The following is a 10495-nucleotide window of genomic DNA, read 5'->3' on the forward strand; positions in this document are numbered from 1 at the left end:
TTTTTTTTTGAGATGGAATCTTGGTCTGTCGCCCAGGCTGGAGTGCAGTGGCGTAATCTCAGCTCACTGCAACCTCCGTCTCCTTGGTTTGAGTGATTCTCCTGCCTCAGCCTCCCAAGTAGCTGGGATTACAGGCATGTGCCACCACACCTGGCTAATTTTTGTATTTTTTGTAGAGACGGAGTTTCACTGTGGTGGTCAGGCTGGTCTTGAACTCCTGACCTTATGTCTGCCCACTTCATCCTCCCAAAGTGCTGGGATTACAGGTGTGAGCCACTGCACCCAGCCCTCTTTTTTTTTTTTGTACCCATTAACCATCCCCACCCCTCCCTATTGCCCTCCCACCACCCTTCACAGCCTCTGGTAATGATCCTTCTACTCTCTAGATCCATGAGTTCAATTGTTTTGATATTTAGATCCCACAAATAAGTGAGAACATGTGATGTTTGTGTTTCTGTGCCTGGCTTATTTCACTTAGCAAAATGTTCTCCAGTTCCATCCATGTTGTTGCAAATAACTGGATCTCATTCTTCCTGGCTAAATAATAGTCCATTGTGTATATTCACCACATTTTCTTTATCCATTCATATGTTGATAGACACTTAGGTTGCTTCCAGATCTTAGCTATTGTAAACAATGCTGCAACAAACCCAGGAGTGTATATATCTGTTTAATATACTGATTTCCTTTCTTCTGGGTATATACCCAGCAGTGGGATTGCTGAATCATGTGGTAGTTCAATTTTTAGTTTTTTGAGGAACCTTCACATTGTTCTCCATAGTGGCTGTACTAATTTACATTCCCACCAACAGAGTACAAGGGTTCCCTTTTCTGCATATCCTCATCATCATTTGTTTTTGCTTGTCTTTTGGATAGAATCCATTTTAAATGAGGGAGATGATATCTCATTATAGTTTTGATTTGCATTTCTCTGATGATCAAAAATATTGAGCACCTTTACATATGCCTGTTTGCCATTTCTGTGTCTTCATTTGAGAAATGTCTATTCAAATTTTTGGCCCATTTTTTTGATTAGGTCATTGTATTTTTTTCCTGTAGAACAGTTTGAGTTCCTTATGCATTCTGGTTATTATTCCTTTGTCAGATGGATAATTTGCAAATTTTTTTTCCCATTCTCTGTGTTTTTTTTCTTCGCTTTACTGCTTGTAACCTTTGCTGTACAGAAGCATTTTAACCTGATGAGATCCCATTTGTCCATTTTTGTTTTAGTTACCTGTGTTTGAGGGATGTTGCTAAAGAAATTTTTGCCCACACCAATGTCCTGGAGATTTTCCCCAATGTTTTCTTGTAGTAGTTTAATAGTTTGAAGTATAGATTTAAGTTTTTTAATCCATTTTGATTTGATTTTTGTATATGGTGTGAGATAGGGGTCTGCTTTCATTCTTCTGCATATAGATATCTAGTTTTCCCTAGTATAGTACTAGGGAAATAGTACTAAATATCTAGTACCATTTGTTGAATAGACTGTCTTTTGCCCAGTGTATGTTCTTGGCACCTTTGTCGAAAATTAGTTCACTGTAGGTGTGCAGATTTGTTTCTGGGTTCTCTATTCTGTCTCATAGACTGATGTGTCTGTTTTTATGTCAGAACCATGCTATTTTAGTTACTAGCTCTGTAGTATAATTTGAAATCAGGTAATATGATTCTTCTCATTTTGTTCTTTTTTGCTTAGGGTAGCTTTGGCTATTCTGGGCCTTTTGTAGGTCCATATAAATTTTATGATTTTTTTTTTCTGTTTCTGTGAATAATACCATTAGTATTTTGATAGTGATTGCATTGAATCTATAGATTGCTTTGGGTAGTATGGACATTTTAACAATATTGATTCCTCCAGTCCATGAACATGGATTGTTTTTCCATTTTTTGGTGCCCTCTTCAATTTCTTTCTTCACTGTTTTATACTTTTCATTATAGAGATCTTTCACTTCTTTGGTTACTTCCTAGATATTTAATTTTATGTGTGGCTATTATAAATGGAATTACTTTAAAAATTTCTGTTTCAGATTGTTCACTTTGTCATATTGAAATGCTAGTGATTTTTGTATGTTGCTTTTGTATCCTGCAACTTTACTGAAGTTGTTTATCTTCTCTCATTTATCTTCCCTCTTTTTTTCTTAGTCTGGCTAAAGTTTTGCCAATTTTGTTTAACTTTTCAAAAAACCAACCTTGTGTTTCATTGATCTTTTGTATTTTTTTATTTCAATTTTTTTAATTCTCTGATCTTTATTATTTCTTTTATTCTACTAATTTTGGGCTTGGTTTGCTCATGCTTTTCTAGTTTAATAGTTTTAATAGTTTTCTTGTCATGTCTTTAGGTTTTTCCAAATATAGGATCATATCATCTGCAAACAAGGCTAATTTGACTTCATCCTTTCCAATTTGGATGCCTTTTATATCTTCCTCTTATCCGATTGCTCTAGCTAGGATGTCTGTTACTGCTGAATAACAGTGATGACAATGGGCATCATCCTTATCTTGTTCCAGATCTCAGAGGAAAAGCTTTCAATTTTCCCCCATTTGGTGTTGTGAGCGCAAAATATCTGAGACAGGTCTCAATCAGTTTAGAAAGTTTATTTTGTCAAGGTTAAGGATGTGCCCGTGACACAGCCTCAACAGTCTGTGATAGCATGTGCCCAAAGTGGTCAGGGTACAGCTTGCTTTTATACATTTTGGGAGTCATGAGACATCAATCAGTTATGTGTAAGATGTATGTTGGGGCCAGGCGCAGTGGCTCACACCTGTAGTCCCAGCACTTTGGGAGGCTGAAGTGGTGGATCACTTGAGATCAGGAGTTCAAGGCCAGCCTGGCCAACATGGTGAAACCTCATCTCTTCTAAAAATACAAAAATTAGCTGGGCATGGTGGCGTGCGCCTGTAATCCCAGCTACTTGGGAGGCTGAGGCACAAGAATCGCTTGAACCTGGGAGGTGGAGGTTGCAGTGAGCCGAGATTGCACCACTGCACTCCAGCCTTGGCAGGGCAGAGCGAGACGCCATCTGAAAAAAACAAAACAAAAAAGACATATGTTGGTTCCTTCTGGAAAGGCAGGACAACTCAAAGGGAAGACTTCCAGGTTGTAGGTAGATAAGAGACAAAAGGTTGCATTATTTTGGGTCCTGGCCCAGCCTTTTACTGAATACACAATTTTGTCTGACTCACTGAATCTACCTTTTTACATAAACAGGGCAAAGGAAGCAATCAGATATCCATTTGTCTCAGGGGGATGATTTACTGCCCTGCACCTGTGAAGATAAACCATCAGTTTACATTGCCAGGGTGAAATTCTGTGGAACTGTTTCGGGGTAAAGATCTTGAGATCCACAAGGAATTTCCTTCTGAGCAAATTGTGAGGGAGGTATGTAGCTTTTTATCTTTGTAGCTATCTCATTTGGGAATAAAATGGGAGGCAGGTTTACCTGACATAATTCCCAAGTTTACTTTTCTCTTGACTTAGTGATTTTGGGGTCCCAAGATTTATTTTCCTTTCACAGTATGATACTAGCTATGGATCTGTCATGTACAGCTTTTATTATGTTGAGGTATGTTCCTTCCATACCCAGCTATTTTTAAGGTTTTTAAAACAAGTAAATGTTGAATTTTACCTAGCCCTTTTTCAGCGTCAATTGAAATGATATATGGTTTTTGTCCTTCATTCTGTTGATATGATGTATCACACTGATTGATTTGCATATGTTGTTGCATCCCAGGGATAAAGCCCACTTAGTCATGATGAATGATCTTTCTAATGTATTGGTGAATTCAGTTTGCTAGTATTTTATTGAGAATTTTTGCATCAATATTCATCAGAGATATTGGCCTGTAGTATTCTTTTTTTGATGTGTCTTTGTTTAACTTTTCCAAAAAACAACCTTGTGTTTCATTAATCTTTTGCATTTTTTAATTTCAATTTCATTTATTTCTTCTCTGATCTTTATTATTTATTTTGTTCTACTAATTTTAGGCTTGCTTTGCTCTTGCTTTTCTAGTTAAGATGCACTGTTAAATTGTTCATACGAAGTTCCTCTTTTTTGATGTCGGCATTTATAGCTGTAGACTTACCTGAGTACTGCTTTTGCCATATCCCATAGGTTTTGGTATATTATGTTTCCATTATTATTTGTTTCAAGAAATTTTTAAATTTCCTTCTTAATGTCTTCATTGACGCACTGGTCATTCAGGAGAATATTGTTTTATTTCCATGTATTTGTATAGTTTCCAAAATTCCTCGTTATTAATTTCTAGTTTTATTCCACTGTGGTCAGGGAAGATGCTTGATACTAATTCAATTTTTTTTCATGTTTTAAGACTTGTTTTGAATAGTCTATCCCTGAGAATATCCGTGTGCTGAGGAAAAGAATGTATATTCTGCAGCTCTTAGATGACATGTTCTGTAAATATTTATTAGATCGATTTGGTCTATATTGCAGATTTAGTCTTGTGAACCCCAAAAATTTGAGACAGGTTTCAGTTAATTTAGAAAGTTTATTTTGCCAAGGTTGATGATGCACCCATGACACAGCCTCAGGAAGTCCTGATGATGTGCCTAAGGTGGTCAGGGCACAGCTTGGTTTTCTACATTTTAGGGAGACATGAGACATCAATCAATATGTAAGAAATACATTAGTTCCATCCAGAAAGGCAGATACAGCTCAAAGTAAGGCCCCCCCATGGAGAGCTTCCAGGTCACAGGTACGTGAGAGACAGATGGTTGCATTCTTTTGAGTTTCTGATAAGTCTTTCCCAAGAAGGCAATCAGAATATGTATCTATCTCTGTGAGCAAAGGGATGACTTGAAAAGAACGAGAAGCAGGTTTGCCCTGAATGATTCCAGCTTGAAACGACCCAAGATATTTTCCTTTCACAGTCTGATGTTTCTTTGTTGATTTTCTGTCTGGAAGATCTGTCCAATGCCGAAAGTGGGGTATTGAAGTATCCAGCTATTATTATATTGGGGCCTATCTCTCTATTTAGCTCTAATAATATTTCCTTTATATATCTGGGTGCTGCAGTGTTGGGTGCACATATGTTTAAAATTGTTATATGCTCTTGTTGAAATTACATATTTGTCATTATGCAGTGACCTTGTCTCTTATACTTTTTGTCTTGAACTCTATTTTGTTTAGTATAAGTATAGCTACTCCTGCCCTTTTTTGGCTTCCATTAGCATGGAATATCTTTTCCCATCCATTTACTTTCAGTCTATGTGTGTCTTTATAGGTAAAGTGTGTTTCTTGTAGGTAACAGATCAATAGATCTTGGTTTTTCATGCATTCAGCTAGTCTATGGCTTTTGGTTAGAGAGTTGTTTAATGTTAGCTTTGATAAGTAGCAACTTAACTCTTGCCATTTTGTTGTTTATTTGTTGATTGTTTTATAGTCTTTTCTTCTTTCTTTTTTTTTTTTTTTTTGAGACAGAGTCTCTCTCTGTTGCCCATGCTGGAGTGCAATGACGCAATCTCAGCTCACTGCAACCTCCACCTCCCAGGTTCAAGCAATTCTCCTGCCTCAGCCTCCCAGGTAGCTGAGACTACAGATGTGTGCCACCACACCCAGCTGATTTTTGTATTTTTAGTAGATATGAGATTTCACCATGTTGGCTAGGCTGGTCTCAAACTCCTGACCTCAAGTGATCCACCCGCCTTGGCTTCCCAAAGTGCTGAAATTACAGGCATGAGCCACTGCATCTGGCCTCTTCCTTCTTTCTTTCCTTCCTGTCTTCCTTTAGTTAAAATGATTTTCTCTGGGGATGTGATTTAGTTTCTTGCTTTTTATTTTTTGTGTATTCATTGTATGTTTTTTGGTTTGAGGTTATTATGCAGTTTGTAGATACTCTTACAACCCCTTAGTTTACCTGATAACAACTTAACACTGCATAAACAAATAAACAAGCAAAAAGAAAACTAATAAAACTAGTAAAAACGCTATAGTTTGTGAAAACTCCATTTTTTTCAGTGGGCCACCTTCGCCCCGCGCCTACAGTTTCACTTTTTGTTGTTTCTATGTATGTCCTTTTATACTGACTGTGTCTTGAAAAGTTGTAGGCATTATTTTTGATTGGCTCATCATTTGTTCCTTCTACTTAGAATAAGAGTAGTTTGCATTCCACATTTACAGTGTTATCGTATTCTATGTTTTTTGTGTACTTGCTATTACCAGTGACTTTTGTACCTTCAGATTATTTCTTATTTTCATTAACATCCTTTTCTTTCTGACTGAAGTTCTCCCTTTAGCTTTTCTTATAGGACAAGTCTGGTGTTGATGAAATCCCTCAGTGTTTGTTTGTCTGGGAAAGTTTTTATTTCTCCTTCATGTTTGAAGGATATTTTGCCAGATATATTTTCTAAGATAAAAGTTTTTTTCCTTTAACACTTTTAAGATGTCATACCACTCTCTCCTAGCCTGAAAAGGTTTCCACTGGAAAGTCTGCTGCCAGATGTATTGGAGCTCTATTGTATGCTATTTGTTTCTTTTCTTTTGCTGCTCTTAGGATTGTTTCTTTATCCTTGACCTTTGGGAGTTTTATTATTAAATGCCTTAAGGTAGTCTTCTTTGGGTTAAATCTGCTTGGTGTTCTACAAGCTTCTTGTACTTGGATAGTGATATCTAAGTTTGAGAAGTTCTCTGTTATCCCTTTCAATAAACTTCTACCCTTATGTCTTCCTCTGTCTCATCTTTACAGCCAATAACTATTAAATTTGCTTTTTTGAGGTGATTTTCTAGATCCTGTGTGTATGCTTCATTGTTTTTTATTCTTTTTTCTTTTGTCTCCTCTGACTGTATTTTCAAATAGCCTGTCTTCAAGCTCACTAATTCTTCTGCTTGATCAGTTTTGCTATTAAATGATTATGGTGCATTCTTCAGTATGCCAATTGCATTTTTCAACTCCAGAATTTCAGCCTGATTCTGTTTAATTATTTCAATCTCTTTGTTAAATTTATCCAATAGAATTCAGGATTCCTTTTCTGTATTATCTTGAATTTCTTTGAATTTCCTCAATACAGCTATTTTAAATTCTCTGTCTGAAAAGTCACATATCTCTGTTTTCCAAGATTGGTCTCTAGTGCCTTATTTAGTTCTGTAGCAGGATGAGCTGCAGACAAAACCCCTCAAACACTGAGATAGTGAAGGCAGTGGCTTTAATCAGCTGGGAGCATCAGTAGGCTAGTGTCTTAAAATCTGAACTCATCAGGTGCTCAACTTCTGCCCCTTTTAAGGGCTCACAACTGTAAGGGGGTCCGCATGAAACGGTCATGATCGATTGAGCAAGCCAGGGGGTACGTGACAGGGCCTATGAGCACCAGTGGTCAGAGTAAAACAGAACAGAATGGGAAGTTTCACAGTGTTCTTCCATACAATGTCTGGAATCTATAGATAACAACACTTGCCAGGTCAGGGGTCGAATTTTAACTACCAGGCTTAGGTCAGGCAGGTCTAGGCCTGGTTTCAGGTCTGGTTCCTTGGTTTCGGGTCTGGTTCCTAGGTGCTGGGCTACCTGCCTTTAGTTTTGCTTCTCTTTCCTTTTCTGAGTATAAAACAATATAAAACAATATGAGAGGCTCTCTGTTTTCCCTCATTTCCCCCCTTTGAGACTCTCACCTTTTATTAGTGGGAGTTCTCACTCTTATTTTTGCTACTTATGTCTTCTTGTGCAATACATTGATAGTGATTCATATAGTACAGTTGTGCTGAAACATTTTGGTGAACTAAGTAGCGATGAAGCTTTTTATCATTTGAAGAAGTACAGGTAGCAATCAAGGGAGCAGTTAGCAGGTTCTTATTGCTATTATAACTTCTATTATAAGAGTTTTAAATCCTCCTAGTGCTGGGAACTAATTTCTAAACATGGCCCTAGGATCAAATCCATGCCATACTTGCATGGGCACATGTGTCAGTTTTGTTATCTCTTTAACTATGTCTTCAACTACTTACCCCTGATCTTCTATGTATAGACAGCAATTAGTAAGGTTACATTTTCCACAAACGCTTCCTTCAGCTGCTAGCAAGTAGTCGAGAGCTAGTCTATTTTGATAGATAGCATTCTTCATCTGAGTTTCTTGCTGGGCTAGAACAGTCAAGGCTTGACCGGTTTTATTAGTGATGATTTCTAAAACAGCTTACAACCATATGATTCGGTTGAGCATGTAAATGGGGGTCCGGTATCCCTGTGAGCTGTCTTGTGCCTAAGTAGCAGGCTTATAATATTGTATGATTCTCTTAGGGGGCTATTCATTATTTTCAATTTTTTTATAGCTATGCTTTTCTTTTTGTGGGAAGCATAGACAGGGAAGTCCAGGAGTTCACCTGTTTTTATGGGCAGTAGGAAGAAAGATGGTTTAATAGTGCTAATAACACAACTAACTGTCCACTGATCAGGCAGCTTAGCGTAGGTTCTATGTCCATATATCCAGTATAGCCTAGTGGAGGCCATCTAGTCCCAGTGGGATTCTGGGTGGGCTTAAACAGTCTGCAACTTTGGAAATTTACTGAATGGATTTTTATCTGTGTGGTTTGAACTCCACCATGTAACTGTTTTTGTGGTACCATTATACAGTTTTTGCCCTAGGCAACTAAGTCATCCTACAGAATGAATGAATTCTTTCCTTTTTCTAGCTATGCAGTGTTGTCTAATAATTGAAACTTTTAGAACCTAGAAATGATCGGGGTGATTCTTTAGGGCCAGGAATTCACCAGGAACTGGGTCTGTAGGCAGATTCTCAGGCTTCTTATGGCCATTGATCTTCTATTACAGTTCCTCCATGAACATAACATTTAGAGACTGGGCTTCATTCCTTGGATAGAATAGCATTATGCAAACAAGTTTCTTTTAGAGTCCTGGTACACTTATAATAACCATAAAATAATAGGACTGTAGCAATCTTTTGTCCTACCTCAGTGACTTGATGTATATACTGGGAACAGTCCTTAGTCTGAGGAAGGTCAGTTGAAGTCCTTACTGTACAAGTCCAAATTTTAAGGAAAATGAGTCCCGCGATGAGTTTCTTCATGCTTTGGCCATGCGTGGACCAGTCAGCTTCCGGGTGTGACTGAAGCAGGGCTTGTTGTCTTCAGAGTCACTTTGCGGGGGTTGGCGAAACTGCTCCCATCCACATACAGCTCCCAGTCTATTGATGTTTAAGGATGGTCTCGGATGTTGGGCCCACTAGAATAAACTGAGTCCAATACCTCTACACAGTTATGTTTAACTGGGCTCTCTGATACCAGGAGTAAGGTGATAAAGTTTAGGGTGTTGCAAACTTCAATGGTTATGCTGGGATTTTCACAGAGCAAGCTTTGGTATCTAGTTAGTCTAGCATTCATTAGCTATTGATGTCCTTTGGTATTTATTAAAGTCACCACAGCATGGGGGGACTTTTGTTTAGGTTTTGCCTAAGAGTTAGCTTATCTGCTTCTTGTGCTAACAGGGCCATTACTGCCAGGGCCCTTAGATATGGGGGTCAGCCTTTGGAAACCTCGTCTAATTGTTTTGAGAGATAGGCCACTGGTCTTGGCCAGGGCCCTGCTGTCTGGGTTAAAACTCCAACTACCTTTTTTTTTTTGACACATGGAGTGTAAAAAGTTTTGTCAGGTCAGGTAGCCCCAGGACTGGGGCAGACCTGAGTTTTTCTTTTAACTCATGAAAAGCTTGTTGCTGTTGGTTGTAATAGATGTAGTTCATCTAATTTACATTTTTATTAACTGTCACGCACTCAAATATTGACTTAAATCCTGTAGCTATTTGATTTCAAGCTTTAAATTGATCTGGTATTTCTCGTGGGACTCCAATTGCGTCTAAATGGATGTGAGAGTTGAAAGATCTATTAAGAGGCTTCTCTTACTTTATGATGTCTTATTTTTCCTCCCTCTGGTTGATGAAATGCCAGGGTAAAAGGGATAGCCTATTGGACTAAAGTATGAGTGCCACTCTAGTTGTTCAGCAGAGTGCCCAGTAAAGGTCCACCACAATACCACCACACATCCACTCAGGGATGAACAAGGGCTGACTGATTGATAAGCTCTTGAAAATTGTTAAGCTCATCGCATCCCTTCAGGTCTCCAAGGAATGCTAAGTTTCCTTCCTGTCATGAGAGACACGAAGTGAACTTAGTGTTGGGAGACAGAGACTGGATGGCCCTCAGGGGCTGACCCGCAGGGTGCCAGACTTTGGGATATAGCAGAGAGAGCTTGGCATGACTTATTACTCCAGGTTGTAGAATCCTGGAAAAGAGCTACCATGCAGCCCACACCTGGTTGACTGCAGGACCACCTTAGTGGAAGGGGGACAGTCAGGGCCTCTGGCCTGCCATGTGCACAAGCATAACAATTGCTTTTGTTTAAAGTGCAGATGGAATATTTGATCCATTTCAGTCAGGCATTTGCATCTTGGTATGCTGTCTTAATTGCCAAAGTTTGTTTTAAGTTTTTAAGTTTTATGATCTTCTAGTAAAATAAATGTTTCCTTTAGCACCTATTTTTAT

General features: G+C 38.4%; 1 protein-coding gene across 3 annotated transcripts in view; it reads left to right on the plus strand.

Annotated features, from left to right (window-relative positions):
• TMEM267 (transmembrane protein 267) overlaps positions 1-10495 on the plus strand; it is a 42602-nt gene that overhangs the window by 10550 nt on the left and 21557 nt on the right. Inside the window, exon 2 of one of the 3 annotated variants that reach the window (XM_017895968.1) lies at positions 3206-3376. The exons of the other annotated variants lie outside the window; for them this stretch is intronic. The gene's annotated coding sequence lies outside the window, so the exon portion shown is untranslated. The remainder of the gene's footprint in view (positions 1-3205; positions 3377-10495) is intronic. 3 annotated transcript variants of the gene reach the window in all.

Source organism: Rhinopithecus bieti, unplaced genomic scaffold (genome assembly GCF_001698545.2).
Source record: "Rhinopithecus bieti isolate Rb0 unplaced genomic scaffold, ASM169854v2 scaffold_28024, whole genome shotgun sequence".
In the NCBI taxonomy this organism is placed as follows: Eukaryota; Metazoa; Chordata; class Mammalia; order Primates; family Cercopithecidae; genus Rhinopithecus; species Rhinopithecus bieti.